This window comes from Microcebus murinus, chromosome 14 (genome assembly GCF_040939455.1).
Source record: "Microcebus murinus isolate Inina chromosome 14, M.murinus_Inina_mat1.0, whole genome shotgun sequence".
In the NCBI taxonomy this organism is placed as follows: Eukaryota; Metazoa; Chordata; class Mammalia; order Primates; family Cheirogaleidae; genus Microcebus; species Microcebus murinus.
In genome coordinates, this window is record NC_134117.1 from 67,557,380 (window position 1) to 67,577,428 (window position 20,049).

The window sequence follows — 20,049 nt, forward strand, 5'->3', positions numbered from 1 at the left end:
CATTGGCCCGGCCGCGGGGCCCGACGGGAGTTGTAGTCCCGGTCCTCGAGGTCGCGATGCTGAGAACCTGGCAGGGGACCGGGCGGCGGGCGGCGCGGTAGCAGCGGGCCTGGCCCGCACGGGCTCGGGAGCCGTGTCAAGCTCCCGGCCCCGCCGGGAGACGCAGGTGCCCGCGAGGGTGGGCGGGGGGCGCAGTGCAGGCAGCTGTATCAATCGTTTCCCCTCCAGGGACCCGCCGGTGTCTGGGGACGTTGGGGTGTGCAGCTGCGCGGGGCCTGCAGGGGCCGCAGCTCGGGAGCAGGGAGGCGGGGAGCTCGCGGCTCGGGGCCTCCATCGACCCGGCATTACCGGTCCTGGCCTGACGCAGATAACAACGGCGGGAACGCGGAGGCGCGGGACGCCGACTGCCCGACCGCCGTGGCCGCGAGCGGTGTCTGCCCCCGGCGTTTTTTGCGCCCCACGCCCAACCCTTCAGTCCTGACCCTGGAGTTCTTCCGTCTGCCTCTCACCCGTTAAAAGTGACCCCGAGAATATTGGATGGTATTAAGGATTTATCATTAACCTTGTTAGGTGTGATAACGGTAATGTGATCATTTAAAAAAAAAAACATGCTAAAGTTGTGACATAAAATGATCTGGTGTCTGGAATTTACTTTAGAAGACGCCCAGGAAAACTGAGGGGGGAGGGGGTTGGAGAATAACACTAGCTGGAGGAATGTTTTTCATTGTTGACGCAGCGTGATGCAAACACTTGCGCCAATCCTATCTGTCTTCTACTTGTATATCTGAAATTTTCCATAATAAACAGTTTAAGTAAATGAATCAGAGATTGCCTTTGGGGAGGATGGGGAGCTGGTGGATGATGGGAGGCAGGAGTATTTCTTTTTCCCTGCACGCCTTTTTGAGGTTTTTTACATGTCAGTGTACTACCTAATTCAGAAAATTGGGAAGTTGTTTTTTTTTAAGGCTGCAATGGGAAAACAATGTTCTAGATCCCTCTAAGAGAGGTGCATGATTTATCGGACTCAGACAGCCCTGCTGTTACGCGGTTAATGGAGACCCACCTGGGAAATTAGAAAACTACTAATTGCTTTCAGTGAAAAGCCTGCCCCTTCCACAAATTTGTTAGGTCTTTTTTTTTTTTAACTCTTGAAGGAAAACAGCAAACAAATGGACAATTTGCTTTGAATGCACCCAGAAGTTATCAAGCTTCCTCCAATATAATCGGAAACCTCCGAATAAAGAAAAAATGGTTCAGAGACCTTGCAGCCCTTCCCAAGAGATTAAGGTGGATTTAGTGTGGTTGAATTGTTTTACGTGACTGCTTGCAAAATTTATATTCTGACATTTACATTTTCCGAAATACTGTATCAGTATTTCCTCTTGTTTCAAAACAAATCAACTTCTTCCATAGCTTAAATGAATGGAAATTATAACAAGTCTGTCTCTTCCTCCACTGTGGTAGTACTCACATGACTGTTTTATTTGGGTCAGTTTTTTTCTTTCTTGAAAAAATCGGTGGTTTAGGATCTTGTTTTATTGCTTTGTTTGAAGATCACTGGCAGAGGTGCAGACTTACTATAATTATTTAGATGACATGGTGGTGGGTGCTAATTAAAGGGTAATTATCATCAGAGGCAAAAGGTGAGATCAAAAAGCCAAAAGAGGTGGCCAGACAATTGCAAGGTCCTATAGGAGGGTACTGTGAACGTCCAAGACCAAAGGATGTATTCATTATGCCTGGCCTCTCTGGTGCTGGACACTTGGCAGGGTCAGTGACTGCATGAAGTTCTAGTGGAAGGGTTAATTGTTTAAAGAAATAGTCTGTGGAGCCGTTTTGAGAGCTTTTTGTGCGGTAGTTGTGTTAAGTAATGGAACTTAGTAGCGTCAGATTCTTGCCAAAGAATAATCCTCAGTCAGCAGTATAAGGGTAGGCACCTGCCTGGTCCAGAACTTACACTTTAACAGGATTCCCCCAAGTGATTGGTCCACACATAAAAGTTTGATAAGGGCCAGGCAGGCGCAGTGGCTCACGCCTATAAGCCTAGCACTCTGGGAGGCCAAGGGAGGCGGATCGCTCAAGGTCAGGAGTTCAAAACTCAGCCTGAGCAAGAGCGAGACACTGTTTCTACTAAAAAAAAAAAAAAAAAAAAAAAGAAAGAAATTAATTGGCCAACTAAGAGAAATATATAGAAAAAATTAGCTGGGCATGGTGGCACATGCCTATAGTCCCAGCTACGTGGGAGGCTGAGGCAGGAGGATCTTTTGAGTACCAGAGTTTGAGGTTGCTGTGAGCTAGGCTGACGCCACGGCACTCTAGCCCGGACAACAGAGTGAGACTCTGTCTCAAAAAAATAAATAAAAGTTTGACAAGCACTGATTTAAAGTAGACTGATAGCATTTTACAACAATTTAATATCTTTTGTGAGGATAGGGAGGGAGAGGTAGAACATTAAGAACCTGTGCCGGGTGCAGTGGCTCATGCCTGTAATCCTAGCACTCTTGGAGGCCAAGGAGGGAGGATTGCTTGAAGTCAGGAGTTCAAGACCAGACTGAACAAGAGCGAGACTTCCCCCCCCCCATTTCTACTAAAAATAGAAAAAATTAACTGGGTATGGTAGTGTGCACCTGTCTCAGCTACTCAGGAGGATGAGGCTGGAGGATCGCTTGAACTCAGGAGTTTGAGGTTGGTGTGAGCCAGGCTAACGCTCTAGCCTGGGCAACAGAGTGAGACTCTGTCTCAAAAAAAAAAAAAACATTAAGAATCTTTGCATCAAGTATGATGCTAGGTTCTTCAGGGGCCTTCTCTGTGTCCCAAGCTGTTATCCTTGTCTTAAAGGTAAGGAAATTGAGAGGCTTGCACTTGCTCAAGGTATTGCAACTTATAAGGGAGCCGAACTTTTTCTTAAGTTGGATACCCATTAGTGCTTGGGGACATTCTCAGATTTGGTAGAAAGTATTACATGATTTGAAAAGGAAAAAATTGTGTGTGAATGTGTGTGTATTTAATATGGAAGCTTAATATGTGAATATTAACCAGAGCTATGCTAGGGCTCTCTACTCTCATGTGCCCCATACTACAGACAGGTAGAGAGCCTACCACCTCTAGGTAGGGCTCCTCATGGAGGGAATTCTGACTCTCGACCCTGCAGGCTGTACCACCACCTTAACCCTTTACCTCCCAGGTTTGCTGAGGCAGGCAAATGCCCTGAAGGCACCCCATTCCCTTGCCATGGTCCTGAGTTCCACACCAGAATGAGCAAACTGGACTCCAGTATAGATACCATATGAGCCAGCAAGCAGCTTTTGGTTGTGTTTTTGTTCTCTTAGTTCTCTCAGCTCATGTTCCACTCACCTTCCCCTATCCCAACCCCTTCTTAGAATGGCTATCTTCCCTTCATAAGAATCTACTTCAAACAAACACCAAGTAGCAAGTAGTAGTACTTTTTTCTTTGCTAGAATGCCTCTATGCAAGCTTTCAGATGTCTGATTTTTTTTTCCTACTAAAGGGGTCATATTTATGCAAGAAACTGAAATCATGGATTTGAGCCAAGTTTGTATAATAGTACCCTTTGATGCTGTAGGTGGCCCTGCCTGGGGGAGAGTAGAACCCCACTACCTAGCCCCACTTGAGTGGGTTCATGCCTGTACTTTCCTCCAGCTGAGAAAAGAAAGCTCTGCAAAGAAAAGTAATGGAAGGCATCTGTTCGGCCATTGCTGTGTCCTGTTCTAGCCCAGGCATGGGAACTATCAGAACTAGAGTTGCTAAATAGGCCTTTTAAATCTTTTTCTGATCCTGTACAGTAAAATGTGTTACAACCTATAGAATTCAGTTCAGAGGACTCAAAGTCAGGAATTACCATATTGGCAACAGTCAATTTTTCTTTGCCATATAATGTGGAATAAAATTATAAATTGGGCTGAGCACAATGGCTCATACCAGTAATTCCAGTACTTTGGGAGGCCAAGGCAGGAGGATCACTTGAGGCCAGGAGTTCAAGACAAGCCTAGGCAACATAGGAAGACCCCATCTCTACAAAAAATAGAAAAACTAGCCGGGCGTGATGGTGCATGCCTATAGTCCCAGCTACTCGGGAGGCTGGGGTTGAAGGATCTCTTCAGCCCAGAAGTTTGAGGCTGCAGTGAGCTGTGATCGGGCTATTGCCTGGGCAACAGATCAAGACCTCGTCTATTAAAAAAAAAAATTATAAATCGTAACTTGCATGTTATAGTAGTTATGTCACAAAGTCTTACAAGAGCTACAGGATGTGGGCCAGAACCTCGCCTTACCTCTCTGACACAGTCCCCCCTTTCTTTCTGTTCTGCCACTACGCTGACTCCTTCCGGCCTTTGCATTTCCTATTCCCTCTGCCTACTGCTTACTTCCCTCACATACCATTCACTTCAATGCCTCACCTTCTTTAGGTTTCCATTCAGATATCTTTTCAATAAATCTCCCCCACTAACCTATTTTAAATCGTTGCAGCATACCCACTCCCAAATTCTCACTGTTCCTGCTTCATTTTTCTCCATGGCATTTATTACCCCATCTAACATATAACATGTTTTGCATGTTTGTCTTTCCTCTGAGCATGGATCTTTGCCTGTCTCATTTTCTGCTATATCCCTAGCACATAGAATAGTGCCTGGCACAGAGTAGCTGCTCAGTAAATATTTGCTGAATAAAGACACCCATTTATTTACTTCTTTCATGTAAGCTTATGGCTTGAAAGTGACTTGAAACTAACAATAGTTTCACATAACCTGGTGGCTCCATAAAGTGTTGACTGATTGAGTTTTCCCAATAGGGAGGGGAGTGTTTTCTGGAGTTACCTTTTGTTCTTGCCTTAGATAGATTTTCATTCTGAGAATTGAGAAGATGAATACTATCATAATCCCAATTACCTTATTTTCTAGGATAATTGGAATATGTTCTCTGGAGATAGCAACATCCTTTGGGGAATAAACTGCTGTCTAGGTAGGTGAAGACAAAGGAAGGAAAATTCCCCTGGGCATGTTGCCTGACAAGCAACTCAAAGAGCAAACTCAAAGAGGTCTGGCTTCCTGACCCTTGTCTTGGGAAACAGCCCTTTTCTCCCCAGTATCCTCACCCCTAATGCTGTATGATGGGCTCCTCCCACCCCCTTAAAAACTCTCCATTGGCTTCCCATCACTAAGACTAAAATCCAAAATCCTTACCTTAGCCAAAAGGCACGTTCTGGCCCCTGAAGACCTCTATCCCATCCCACCTTGCCAATCCTGCTTCTGTCCACTAGAACATGCCAAATCAGCTCCTGTCTCAGGGCCTTTGTACTTCCTCTTCCCTCTGCTAGTCCTCAAGATATGCTCATGACTCATTCCCTCCATGCTTTCAAGCCTTTGCTCAAGTGTCTCCTCCTTGGCAGAGTCTTCCAAACCAAGCTATTTAAGTTAAAACTCTCAGCCTGCCATCTAGCACCCTGTATCTCCATTCCCTGCTGTTTCCCTCCATTGAGAGTCATATTTGTCTTAAATATTAACTTGTTTATTATCTATTTCCTTTTACTAGAATATAAACTCCATAAGGACAGGGATGTTATATGCCCAGCACACCTAGAATAGTGCCTTGCACACAGAAATTATGCTGTAAATATGAGCTTTAAATTGTGTTCAGCTCTTCTATATCTTTACTAATTTTTTGTCTGTTTCATCTATCAATAATTGCAAAAGACACATTGAAACCTCCCACTATGAGAGTAATTTTGTCAATTTCTCTCTGTAGTTCTAATTTTCTTTCTGTATTTTGAGGCTATTTTATTGGGCACATAATGTACAAGTTTAGAATTGTTATATTAATAGTTTCCTGGTGGAATTGAAACCTTTTTAAGTAATATGGGAGGTTAATTGCAAAAATTGCCTGAATTTTCCACCCCTCCCTATTGCCACACCTTTTGCAGTGTTACTTTGCAGCTCCTCCAAGAATCTCAGGTGGATTTGTAACTTACCGTGGCCAAAAGAAAATGACAGAAGTGATATCAGCCTGAGCTTTGAGAAACCTTGAAAACTTCCACATTCTCTTTTGGATCCCTGCCTTTGCCATGAGAACAGGCCTGGGCTAGTTTAATGGAAGAGGAGAAGCCACAAGGAAAAGAGCCCAGGTCTTCCCTGACCTGTCAGCAGCCAGCAGATCCCAAACATGTAAGCCCAGCTAGGATCGGCATAACCACCTACCTGACCTGCAGCTGCTCAGAGATGTACGTATGGTCCCCTCCTGGGACCTGAAGACTGTCCTGCTGGCCTGTGGACTCAAGAGCAATAATAACTATTTACTATGTTAAGCCTCTGAATTTTGGAGTGGTTTGTTATACAGCATTGTGGCAATAGATAGTTGGCACAAGTAGTGATTTTCCTATGGATAATGCTTCCTGCTTCGGGTCTCAGCCACAGAAAGGCTTTCCTGACTACCCAGAAATCTGAAGCAGTTGCCCAGTCTCTATCATAAGACCAGCATATTTGCATTTTTTTCTTTCTGTTCTCTTTTTTTTTTTTGGAGAGCGGGGGGACAGAGTCTCGCTCTGTCCCCCAGTCTAGAGTGCAATGGCACAATCATAGTTCACTACAGTCTCAGACTCCTGAGGTCAAGTTATCCTCCTGCCTCAGCCTCCCGAGTTGCTGGGATTACAGACATGAGCCACTATACCTGGCTTATTTTCTTTTTTTTTTCTTTTTCTTTTTTGAGACAGAGTCTTACTATGTCACCCTGGGTAGAGTGCAGTGGTATCATCATAGCTCACAGCAACCTCAAACTCCTGGGCTCAAGCGATCCTCCTGCCTCAGCTTCCCGAGGAGCTGGGACTACGGGCACATGCCACTACGCCTGGCTAATTTTTCTATTTTTGGTAGAGACAGGGTCTCGCTCTTGCTCAGGCTGGTCTTGAACTCCTGAGCTCAAGTGATCTCCTGCCTCGGCCTCCCAGAGTGCCAGGATTACAGGCGTGAGCCACCATACCCAGCCTCCTTACCTCTTTACTATGTCTCCCACACTAGAATGTCAACTGTGTGAAGGCAGAAATCTTGTCTGTTCTGGTCCCTGCTGTATGCTCGGTACCCAGCATGGTACTGTACAGTCCAGTGTGGTAGCCAAGAGCTGTGTGCCCACTGAGCACTTGAAATATGGCTAGTCCAAATTCAGATGTGCCAAAAATGTAAAATACACAAATGGGTTTCAAATGCTTAGTACCAAAAAAGAATATAAAGTATCTTGATGATTTTTGTATGGATTAAATATTGAAATGATAATATTGATATATTGGGTTAAATAGAATATGTTATCAACATTAATTTCACATGTTCTTTTTTATCTTTTATGTGACGACTAGAAAAATTTAAGTTACATTTGTGGCTTGCATTATGTTTGTATTGGCAGTAGTGCTATAGAAAGAAGCTCAGTAAATATTTGTTGAAGGAAAATATAAACAATGAATACTCCAAAAGAAATGGACTATCAAGCCACAAAAAGATATGAATTCACATAACTGTATCAACTCCCTTTAGAGGCAAAAAAGAAAGAAAAAAAAGATAATAAAATTTTAAATTTAAATTTAAAAAAAGATGAAAAAAGATATGAATTCATAGATTATTCATATTGCTAAGTGAAAGAAGCCAGTCTGAAAAGGCTACATACTATATGATTCCAACTACTGTATATGATGTTTGGAAAAGGGGAAGCTATAAAGATAGTAGCAAGATCAGTGGTTGCTAGAGATTTGGGGAGGGGGTGAGTACAGGGTAATAGGGTGGTAAAAGAATTCTATCATACTGTAGCAATGGATACATGTCATTATACATGTATCAAAACCCATAGAACTTGGTGGCTCACGCATATAATCCTAGCACTCTGGGAGGCCAAGGCGGGAGGATCGCTCAAGGTCAGGAGTTGGAAACCAGCCAGAGCAAGAGCGAGACCCCCATCTCTACTAAAAATAGAAAGAAATTAATTGACCAGCTAAAAATACATATAGAAAAAATTAGCCGGGCATGGTGGCACATGCCTGTAGTCCCAGCTTCTCGGGAGGCTGAGGCAGGAGGATTGCCTGAGCCCAAGAGTTTGAGGTTGCTGTGAGCTAGGCTGACACCACGACACTCTAGCCAGGGAAACAGAGTGAGGCTCTGTCTCAAAAAAAAAAAACAAAAAAACCATAGAACTATGTAACACAGAGTGAATTTTCATGCAAAATATGGACTTTAGTTAATGATGGATGTATCAATATCGGTTCACTAACTGTAACAAATATAGGCAGCTGGGAAGGGGGTTGAGGAGGGAGCTATATGGGAACTCTATACTATGTGCTCAATTTTTCTGTAAACCTAAAACTGTTTTAAATAATAGTCTATTTTTTAAAAAAGAAATTCGCTTTTGTACAGCCCCTAGAATGATATTTCTAAAACATACATTTGATAGGTCACTCCACTCTCCTAGAAAAAAATATCTTGGGTGGCTCCGCACTGTTCATGGGAGATAAGTCCTCATCTACTATCACTGGCATTGGCATTTACAGTTGTTTGCCGCTTTACCATACTTCCCTTTCCCTCCTCTCCTGACTACAGGTAGCTACAGCAGACTACTCAAGGGTCTCAGGACTCCTTGCCTGACTCATGCAGTCCACTCTGCCTGGAACCCCCTGCTCCCTCTGCACTGGCGGAGCCTTATCACAAGTCACGCCCCTCCCTTACAATCATCCTGTAGTCCTGTTTCCATAGGCCATATATTAAAAGCAGGTACAGAAAAGCAGGTATGTGGCATTTTGGTCATTTTTGTGCTTCTTTCTAATAAGAGTTTAGAAAATGGATATGATGACTGTTTATGTTCATCTTGGAAATGCTGAAAAAGAATTCTGATAGCTTTGAGTGGCTAGGGATTAATAACCTTGAGATGGAAACTGGAAGCAGACAAGGCTATTGAATGTCAGTGAAGATCTGCCTGGGCTCACCTCCTAGGCAAGAGGCAGCAGGATACCCCACTAGGAGCAAGATCCCAGCAGCAAGGCAGTGCCCACCCACAATGACGACAAGAGAGAGGCCTCTGGGGTGTCACCTGCTCTGAAAGCCAATCTGCCTCTGACTGCTGCTTGCCCAAGCCTGGGTGCCAGGGCCATACAGTTTCAGGTATTTAACTTCCAGGGCGTGACTCAGTGTGGGGGCAGAGGTGGCGGTGACATTACTGTCTGTACCATCCATTGTCCTGTGGAGCTTCAGGAGAGCTTGTGAGAACAAAGGCATGCAGACTCCCAGGTACGGAGCTGTTCTATTCTCACCAGTGGAGAAGGCTACCATTTATTGGGCCCTACACTTTGCCAGCCACAGTGCAGATTTCCCTGCATTGCCATTTACAGTATAATTGGTGTCTCTTCTCCTTATCAAGGATGTCTTATCCTACCACTTTGCTGATGGGAAACTTAAGGAATACCATACAAAGTTAAATGACTTGCTCAAGGTCACCCAGCTGGTTAACAGGTGACACAGCAAGGATTCTGAACCAGGTCTTTCTCCAAAGTTACAGACACAAAGTATGAGCTATCCTGGGCCCTAAATATCAAGCCAGGTAGAGGAAGCCATCTTCCTGTAGTCCTTTCAAGCCAGAGGTTCCAGCCTGGAGGAGTGAGGAGTCGGTTGAGACCTGAGGGCTGTTTAGAAGAAGAGGTGGAGTTTGAGGAGTGAGGAATGGCAGGTGGAGAGCCTGAGGGAGATCATGTAACTGTGAGAAAGGGAGGCAGAGGGGAAGATAGTTGAGTACAAGGCCAGACTATGGAATCCAAGTCCACAGCATCTTGTCTTTTTTTTTTTTTTTTTTAGACAGAGTCTCACTCTGTTTCCGGGGCTAGAGTGCCGTGGCATCAGCCTAGCTCACAGCAACCTCAAACTCCTGGGCTCAAGCGATTCTGCTGCCTCAGCCTCCTGAGAAGCTGGGACTACAGGCATGTGCCACCATGCTTCTTTCTATTTTTAGTAAAGACTGGTCTCGATCTTGCTCAGGCTGGTTTTGAACTCCTGACCTTGAGCCATCCTCCTGCCTAGGCCTCCCAGAGTGCTAGGATTACAGGCGAGAGCCACCATGCGGGCCTCAGGGCACCTCGTCTTAACCAGGCAGTGGGCAGTCTCTTCCCGCCCTACCCACCGGGTCCTCTGACTGCATCCAGATGTATTACTGGGACCTAGTGGGAGCCGCTCTACCATAAACTACTCTTCGTTCCTGCCCGGGCGATCCACTACTGCCCTGGGGACAGAGAAAAGAGAGGAACTAGGATTTCTGAGAAATGCTCACCAATAACCTGGGGCGGGGGGGATTTCTTCTGGGTGAGGAGCTCCAGCCTTTGGCAGAGTAGAAGGTCTCCTCTGCACCCCCCAGCCCTCCGTATGCACCTCCCACCTGGCCCCTAGTTTGGGCGGCCCTGCGGGTTCCCGGAGCCCAGGGGCCTCTCCCGGGAGAGCGGGAAAGAGTTCTGTGCTTTGTGTGACTTGCTTCATTATGTATGAGCGTTGGCTCCCCTGGTTGAAAAATGATCGGTCCTCTCTTGGGTTTTCCCAGCTTGAGGCAAAAGCTTTCGGAAGATGGGGCAGTGCCCGCTCGGAGGGTTTAGTGCTTTAGAGAATGTTGAAGTTGGGGACGGGGAGGGGGCGGACGTGTCGCAGAACCTGACGACCTGCCGGGCCCCTCTCCAACACACGGGAGCGCTTGGCCCGTGGCAAACATTCTGTGCGGTCCGGACCCCACATCCGGCAGGCGAGCGTGCCCCAGTTTACTCCCATGCTACCGGGCGATGGAGAGCAGATGACGTCCCCTTTCTAGGAAGAATCGAGACAGTGCCTTTGGACACCTCATCACAGGTTAATCCACGTGCCCTCCACGGGCGCCGTGGCCTTCCGGCAAGCGACACCGACCCGCGTGGCCAGGGCTACCCAAGGACGTCCCGAGGCCCAGGGCGACTTAGCGGCGGAGCACAGGCGGGCAGCCCCTCCCGCACCCCCCACCTGTGACCTGGATTCCGCACGGCCCGCGAGGGTGTCGCGGGACGTGGCAAATAAAGGTCTGGTGACTGGGAAAACTACTCCAACCCCTGGAATCGGCGCACAAAGGAGACTGAAAGCGAGCGGTCGGGGCTGCGCGATGATTCACCTGCGTCCGCCTCCGACCGCTCGCGGCCTCTCCCGCCCAGACCGGCTAATGATTACCCGCTCCCCGCCCGAGCCAGGGCCACCAGTTCGTTAACCCCAGAGGCTTCGGCCCGCTTCCCAGGAGAAGGGTCTGGGCGGAGAGGAAGCTTGAGGACATTAACATTTCAAATGAGTGCGCTCCAGGGTCCGGGGCCGGGCGGGGTGCCCCGGGCAGCTTCTCCGCGGGGGCTCCGGTTCCCAGCGGACCCGACAGGTCATTACTAGACAGAAGGCGCCGCGGGGAGCCGCCTTTGTTGTGGCGATGACCTCGCGGGCTCCTCCGGGCCGGATCAGAGGCCAGGCCGCGCCGCGGGACAGTCCGGCCCGGCGCGGGGAGCGGATGCGGGCAGCGCGCGGGGCTGGCGGGAGAGCGCGGACTCGGCGGTCTGCTGCGCTCCGGCCGGGAGCTCGGGAGCCGCCGGGACCGGAGGGCAGCAGCGGATTAGCCCGCCCGTCCCCACCTGGGCTTTGATCGCCTTATCTGAGGCTGTTGAGCCCAAAGGGGCTCAGCAGCGACGGGAGCTGCGCCAGCCCCAACTAGGGGAACGCCCGGCGCCTCCGTGCCTCCCGCCCGCTGCGTCCCTCCGAGGCGAGGCCTGTGCAGCCCGAGGAAGGGCGCAAAGCGGCCGTCGCGAGCGGGCGCTCGGTGCTGGAGGCTTGGGGTGGGGCGTCACGGGGCTGCAGCGCGCTACCAGCCGGCCCTGCAGCCAGCCGCGCGGCTCCTGCGTGTCCTCGCTGCGCTGGTCTTTTCTCCTAAGCTCTCCACCCAGCTGAAGCTGAACCACACGGCAAACCCGACGCGCACTGGCCTGTGGCCTCTGCTCCACCTCCTGGTGCCCTCGGTCAATCCCGAAAACACTCGAGTACGAAATAGTAATTGCAATTATAATTAGCTGTGTGCGGCCTTGGCTTCCCCAGGTCTTGGCTTCCCTGGGGACAATGTCCCGGGTCTCCCCATCCCGGGTGGCCCTAGTTCCCAAGAAACGTTCACTGAATGAATGAATGTGTGCAAGCTGCATCTCTCGTGCGTACCCAGCCTCAGGCTGTGTACTCCTTTCTCCAGAAGCTGGGATATTCTTCCGGGCAGCCTGGGGGATGGTGGAAAGGGAACGGGTTGCGAGGCTTGGTAAATGAGAACAGTTATACTAGTCCCTTTCCCCTCTCTGGCCTCCCCACCCCCGCCAGGTTTCCGGAGGCACAAGTGAGTTAAAGGCCCCGCGCCCTGCTGATAAACTGTAAGGTCGGATTCCCGGCAGCCTGAGTTTTATCTCATGCTGCCCAGAAGCCGCAGTGGGTCTCCTTGCAGAGCCTCCACGGTCGTCCCAACCTTTGAGAAGCGGATATACTCTCTTAACTCTTTGTGCCCTGAAAAGCACACCGTTTCAGTCTCCTGTGAAGTTTGTCCGGGTCTAAATTTAAGAATCTCGGTCAGGCCGGTCCGGTGGCTCACGCCTGTAATGCTAGCACTCTGGGAGGCCCAGGCGGGCCGACTGCTCGAGGTTAGGAGTTCGAAACCAGCCTGAGCAAGAGCGAGACCCGTCTCTACTATAAATAAAAACAAATTAATTGGCCAATTAATATATATAGAAAAAATTAGCCGGGCGTGGTGGCGCATGCCTGTAGTCCCAGCTACTTGGGAGGCTGAGGCAGGAGGATTGCTTGAGCCCAGGAGTTTGAGGTTGCTGTGAGCTAGGCTGATACCACGGCACTCACTCTAGCCTCGGCAAAAACCGAGGCTGTCTCAAAAAAATAATAATAATAAAATAAAATAAAGAATCCTGGTCAGAACCTTTCCAAACCCCGTCTCCCTGCTTACTCTCCTTGCTGGCCTGCCTGCTGTCTCCCAGCAGATACCTGGGCCATGGAGCGTCAGAGCTTTTACTAGCAGTGGACTCGAATGTCCCTATGTCCCTTTCCTCACCCACTCCCCGGGCTTCCTCTTTCACCCTCCCTCCACCACAGTCAGGGGTCCTCCCTCCCAATCTCCCCAGCAACTTGGCGAGCCATTGCTGTGGTGTCCACTGCGTTTGTTTTGACTGGGTTGTGTCAGTCCCCATGGCTGACACAGGCTGCACTAAAGCCTTTACTTCGCTTTTCTCTGTTCTCCTCACCCCATTGGCCAAGGGTTTCTCAAAATTGATAGCCATTGCCTTGCTGACTTGGCAGTGCTCCACAACACCTTTGGTGACTTCATTACCAAAGTAATCCCCCAAAGGTTCTTTGGGGGTTTCGTTTGTTTTCTGAGACAAAGTCAGGCAGGCTAGAGTGTGGTGGTGTCATCATAGCTCACTGCAACCTGTCAAACTCCTGGACTCAAGGGATCCTCCTACCTCAGCCTCCCAAGTGGCTGGGACTACAGTCATGCCACTGTGTCCTGCTAAGTTTTTTTTTCCCTATTTTTTGTAGACATAGAGGTCTTGCTCCTGCTCAGGCTGGTCTTGAACTCCTGACCTCAAGAGATCCTCCTGCCTTGGCCTCCCAAAGTGCTAGGATTACAGTCATGAGTCTCCATGCCTGGCTCCAAATGTTCTTGTGCATGGTGATGCCATCAAGGATGATTCAGAAATCTCCAGGCCCTGGAAGGCACATATAATAAATCCTAGGACTCAAAAAACTCTCAGGATTCTTCCATATAAGACGAGCAGTAGGGCTGGAGAACTATTTGGGGCTTCCCAAATTGAGGGCTCTGCTAATATTCTGTGGGCTGCTCTTGTCAGTGGAGTGAGACTGTCAGCAGTGCTAACGGAGGCCTTCCACGTGCCAGGCAGCTAGTTGGGGGTTGGGACTCTCCAGAGCAAGTTAGGGGGAGGAGTCTACAACAAAGGCGACAGCCATAGGGTCTGCTTTCCAGGAGTACTTCCTGTTCTTCCCGAGCTGCTCCCAAGGCTCAGGATTTCTTCCAGGTCCTCAGCATAGCATTAGTTTCTCCTTCTTTTCTGCAGGTGCACTTTCCTCTCTTTGAGCACGTGTTTTCTTAGTGCCTGGCTGAGCCAGTGCAGCAGCAGGTGGCCACCTGAAGGAGGGCCACAACCAGGTGATAGTAAGATAGTCACCCAACCCTAACTACCAAAGGCAAGGCAGGAAAAGAATTTCAAGGTTGGGCATATGCCAATCTGGGGTGTCTGACCCTGGGGCCTCTAACAGTTTTTACATTTGGGTCATGTTTTTTTTGAGACAGAGTCTTTGTTGCCTGGGCTAGAGTGCCGTGGCGTCAGCCTAGCTCACAGCAAACTCAAACTCATGGGCTCAAGCCATCCTGCCTCAGCCTCCCGAGTAGCTGGGAATACAGGCATGCCACCATGCCCGGCTATTTTTTTCTATATATTTTTAGCTGTCTAAGTAATTTCTTTCTATTTTTAGTAGAGATGGGGTCTTGGTCTTGCTCAGGCTTGAACTCCTGAGCTCAAACAATCTGCCTGCCTTGCTTGAGCCCAGGATTTTGAGGTTGCTGTGAGCTAGGCTGATGCCATGGCACTCTAGCCTGGGCAACAAAGTGAGACTCTTGTCCCAAAAAAATAAATAAATAAAAAATTTAAAAATCCACCTACCTCAGCCTCCCAGAGTGCTAGGATTATAGGTGTGAACCACTGAGCCCCACTGGGTCATTTTTTTTTTTTTTTTTTTAGTGTAGAAAAATATAAAACTTACCCCTGGCTCCCAGATCGTGGTTCTAATACCATCCTCCAATAAAAGGAACTAGATCCCCTAGAAAAAATAGGTGATTCTAAGACTGGGACAGAAATAATACAAGATGAGCCTACAGCTTCTTGTAGTGCCAGAAAGTAGGGAAGTGCTAAAAATACAAACAAACAAACAAAACCCAACACTGGGAATATGTCAAAAGAAGACAAAAACCAACTGAAGGCCGGGCTCAGTGGCTCACGCCTGGGAGGCTGAGGAGGGCGGATTGCTCGAGGTCAGCAGTTCAAAACCAGCCTGAGCAAAAGCAAGACCCCGTCTCAACTATACATAGAAAGAAATTAATTGGCTAACTAATATATATAAAAAAAATTAGCCGGGCATGGTGGTGCATGCTTGTAGTCCCAGCTACTCGGGAGGCTGAGGCAGGAGGATCGCTTGAGCCCAGGAGTTTGAGGTTGCTGTGAGCTAGGCTGACACCATGGCACTCACTCTAGCCTGTGCAACAAAGCAAGACTCTGTCTCAAAAAAAAAAAACAACCAACTGAACAGCTGGGACAATTTGAGGAACAAAATAAATAGTATCAGATTATAATCCAAAAGTATAAAATAAATATCTGTGAGTCCATACTGATATAAATAAATGATTGAATAAATAGGGAATTACAGAGAAATCTCCCACATGGAAGAACTGCAAATAATTCATATGGATACTCTGCCCTCAAGGAGGGAAACATAGCTCCACACTAAGTGGCATGACTGAGTGACTTCCTTCTGAAGACCATAGATGGGAAGGGGGAAAAGACTACAGTGGAGAAGCCTGACAAACTGGCAGCCAAGTGATCAAATGGTAAGTCATGTTGATAGTATGTACCTTAGATAAGAGGTGATAGAAATGGGACTTTACTCAGCTACTCAGGAGGCTGAGGTGGGAGGATCCCTTTGATAAGAAAACCCCTATCTATCTCTTGGCCATCAGCCACCTGAGACCCCCACCCCTCACAGAAGACCGCATGAGCATAACACTAACCCTATTACCTGGCACATCAACTAACCTATTACCTTAGCCACCTGAGACCCCACCCCTCAGACTGCCCCCAACTTAATAAAAGTGGGAAAAATCTGGTAGACAGGGATCAGAATTTGGTGGTGATACCCCTCTGACCTGCCGGCAAATAAACTAATAAAGTTGGATTCTCTGAGTGCCGCTCCGTTTGTCCTTGGAACCACCCGCTGTAACATTTACTGTAATACCTTGAGCCCAAGAGTTCGAGGCTGCTGCGGTGAGCTAGGATTGTGCCACTGCACTCCAGCCAGGATGAGAGAGCAAGACCCTGTCTCTTACAAAAAAAAAAAACAACAACCAAGCTGAGCGTCGTGGCTCATGCCTGTAATCCTAACACTTTGGGAGGCTGAGGTGGAAGGATCACTTGAGGCCAGGAGTTCAAGATCAGCATGAGCAACACAGTGAGACCCCATCTCTCTCAAAAAAAATGTATATATATTTATATATGTGTGTGTGTGTGTGTGTATATATATATATATGTTGTAGGGCAGAGGAATTTGTAGGATAGAGGAAGGGCAGAGGAATTCTTCCAATTGTCGGGAATTTACTTGGGTGGGGCAGTGAGCTAACTGCAAACCTTTGCTTCTGGTCATTGCTTGCTTGCTACACCGCTGTAAGGGGAATTATGGGATGAGGTCATTGAAGCACGGGCGACTGGCCCATCAGGCAATAGAGGGCAACCAACCCGCCAATTATTTCAAAAGGCAATAGTGGGCAACCAATCATTTTAAAGGTCAACGCGCTTGTGCGCAGCTTGTGCACCATGGGGATAAAAGGCATGCCGTTGTTCCGCTCGGGATCCTTGCCTGTGAGAGTGGCCACTGCGTTGGTGCTCTGGGGCTTGGACCCTGGCTAGCCAGAAAATAAACCTCCTCTTGTGTGATTGCATCCTCGATGTCTCTGCTTTTCTGTCCGGTGGGGCTGTGGAAGGTCGGTCCCTAACAGTGTGTGTATATATATATATAAATTTAAAAAAGAAAACGAGATTTTTACCTCTGTGATCCCACTCCTAAGACTCCATACCCCAGTTAACCATGAGAAAAACACCAAAGAAATTCTAATAGAGGGACATCCTTAAAATTGTCATGGTCATCGAAACAAGCAAAGTCAAAGAAACTGTGACAAGCCTAAGGAGGCATGACAATTAAATGTAATATGGTATCTTGAAAGGGCTCCTGCAACAAGAAAACAATATTAGGTAAAAGTTAAGAAATCTGTACAAAATATGGACTTTAATCAATGTCGGTGTATCAGTGTTGGTTCATTAATTGTAACAGCTATATCATACTAATCTAAGATAGTAATAATGGGGGAATTTGTAGCAAGGTATATGGGAACTTTCTGTACTATCTTGTCAATTTTTCTATAAATCTAAAAATGTTCTAAAAAATAAAGCCTATTATTTTAAAAACTGCATATCTTTTTTTTGTTGTTGTTTGTTTGTTTGTTTTTTGAGACAGAGTCTCACTTTGTTGCCCAGGCTAGAGTGAGTGCCATGGCGTCAGCCTAGCTCATAGCAACCTCAATCTCCTGGGCTCAAGCGATCCTCCTGCCTCAGCCTCCTGAGTAGCTGGGACTATAGGCATGCGCCACCATGCCCGGCTAATTTTTTCTCTATATATTAGTTGGACAATTAATTTCTTTCTATTTTTAGTAGAGATGGGGTCTTGCTCTTGCTCAGGCTGGTTTCGAACTCCTGACCTCGAGCAATCCACCCGCCTTGGCCTCTCAGAGTGCTAGGATTACAGGCGTGAGCCACCACGCCCGGCCAAAAAAACTGCATATCTTAATAGGCATTACCTAGCAAATGGCAAGAAGAAGGTAGGCTGAGGGGAAGTCTTGGTGGGCCGAAGCCTCAGAGAGCATCCATCTCTGCTGGTGTAGCCAATATGCCTGCCATAGAGAGTTCATTTTGGAAAAGAGGGATACTATCTCCCCTTGAATGACTGGCAGTTAGGCTTGTTTGTTTTGTTTTCAGCAACCATAAAAGGGCAAAGTCACACGGCTTGGAAGGGCAAGAACGGGTCATGTGCTAAGCTGTGCCTTCTCCCTCAGCGGCCGGGCCTGCAGGGAGCCGGGTGAGTTCAGGCCCTGCTCAAAGATGCTCTCAGGTGACTATAGCTACCGGAGAGAGAGAACCAAGGACTGCTAGATATTTCCATATTTCAAAAGAAACAATTAATCTGGATCTTCAGGTGAAGTCTCCTGATTTTTAGAATTAGTTGCTAACTAATTCTAATTTTGTTTAAATACTGCTCACTACACAAATATCATACATCCAGCTTGCTATACAAAACACATGTAGGCCACATGCGGTCAAGATCAGTGCTTGTTTGAGTTACTCAAGAGCAGGATAATTTGGTTTAATTCTTTCTGTGCCTCCCATGTCCTAACATAGCACCTGGTATGTAATTGGTGCTCCAAAATATATATTGGCCAGGCGAGGTGGCTCACGCCTGTAATCCTAGCTCTCTGGGAGGCCGAGGCAGGCGGATTGTTTGAGCTCAGGAGTTCGAGACCAGCCTGAGCAAGAGCGAGACCCCGTCTCTACTATAAATAGAAAGAAATGAATTGGCCAGCTAATATATCTAGAAAAAATTAGCCGGGCATGGTGGTACATGCCTGTAGTCCCAGCTACTCGGGAGGCTGAGGCAGGAGGATTGCTTGAACCCAGGAGATTGAGGTTGCTATGAGTTAGGCTGACGCCATGGCACTCACTCTAGCCTGGGCAACAAAGCGAGACTCTGTCTCAAAAAAAAAAAAAAAACAAACAACAAAATATATATTGAATAAATGAACAAAATAATAGAATTATGGAAATAAGATATTCATATTTTGACAATTAATGGCCAGAGAAATAGAATGGGTTGTGATGGAAATCACCATGTATCTTTGTGATTCTCACAGTAATGTAGTATTGATTTTTTTTTTTTGCCCTGGCTAGAGTACAGTGGCATCATCATAGCTCACTGCAACCTCAAATTCTTGGGCTCAAGCGATCCTTTTGCCTCAGCCTTCTGAGTAGCTAAAACTACAGGTGCTCGCCATCATACCCAACTAAGTTTATTTAAAATGTTTTGTAGAAACGGAGTCTTGCTATTGCCCAAGCTGGTCTTGAACTCTTGGGCTCAAGTGACCTTCCTGACTCGGCCTCTGAAAGTGCTAGGATTACAGGTGTGAGCCACTGCACCTGGCCCTGTAGTATTAATTTTGATTTATAATTTTTTTTTTTTCTTTTTGAGACAGAGTCTCACTCTGTTGCCCGGGCTAGAATGCTGTGGCGTCAGCCTAGCTCACAGCGACCTCAACTCCTGGGCCCAAGCGATCCTCCTACTTCAGCCTCCCGAGAAGTTGGGACTACAGGCACTTGCCACCATGCTTGGCTAATTTTTCCTATTTTTAGTAGAGATGGGGTCCCACTCTCTCACTAAGGCTGGTCTCAAACTCCTGACCTCAAGCGATCCTCCCATTTTGGCTCCCAGAGTGCTAGGATTACAGGCCTGAGCCACCAGGCCTGGCCTGATTTACAATTTTTTTTTTTTTTTTTTTTTTGGAGACAGAGTCTCGCTTTGTTGTCCAGGCTAGAGTGAGTGCCGTGGCATCAGCCTAGCTCACAGCAACCTCAAACTCCTGGGCTCAAGCGATCCTTCTGCCTCAGCCTCCCGAGTAGCTGGGACTACAGGCATGCACCACCATGCCCGGCTAATTTTTTTATATACATATCAGTTGGCCAATTTCTTTTCTATTTTATAGTAGAGACGGGGTCTCGCTCTTGCTCAGGCTGGTTTTGAACTCCTGACCTTGAGCAATCCGCCCGCCTCGGCCTCCCAGAGAGCTAGGATTACAGGCATGAGCCACCGCGCCCGGCCTGATTTACAATTTTTGAATAGAGGATTAGTTCTAGTGGTTTCCACTTGGATGTCTTTACTCTGTGGATCAGGGAGCTATTGTGGGGATTCTCTCAATGGTTAAATGTGGTTATTCAGGAGCAGAGGAATAAATAGGATAGGTTTGGAGTAAATGTCAGTCAGCTTAGGTGAAGTTATACTGAAGTAACAAATGACCCCAAAAATCAGAGGCTTACAACAATAAAGGTTTCCTTCCTTCCTTCCTTCCTTCCTTCCTTCCTTCCTTCCTTCCTTCCTTTCCTTTCCT

The 20,049-nt window shown here is 47.5% G+C and overlaps 1 long non-coding RNA gene across 1 annotated transcript; it reads left to right on the top strand.

Annotated features, from left to right (window-relative positions):
* Positions 1–16: 16 nt before the first annotated feature.
* LOC105884253 (uncharacterized) lies at positions 17–6,470 on the top strand. Its single transcript, XR_012922911.1, has 3 exons — positions 17–166; positions 4,917–4,977; positions 5,936–6,470. It is a non-coding gene; the product is annotated as an uncharacterized LOC105884253 (long non-coding RNA).
* The last annotated feature ends 13,579 nt before the right edge of the window (positions 6,471–20,049 follow it).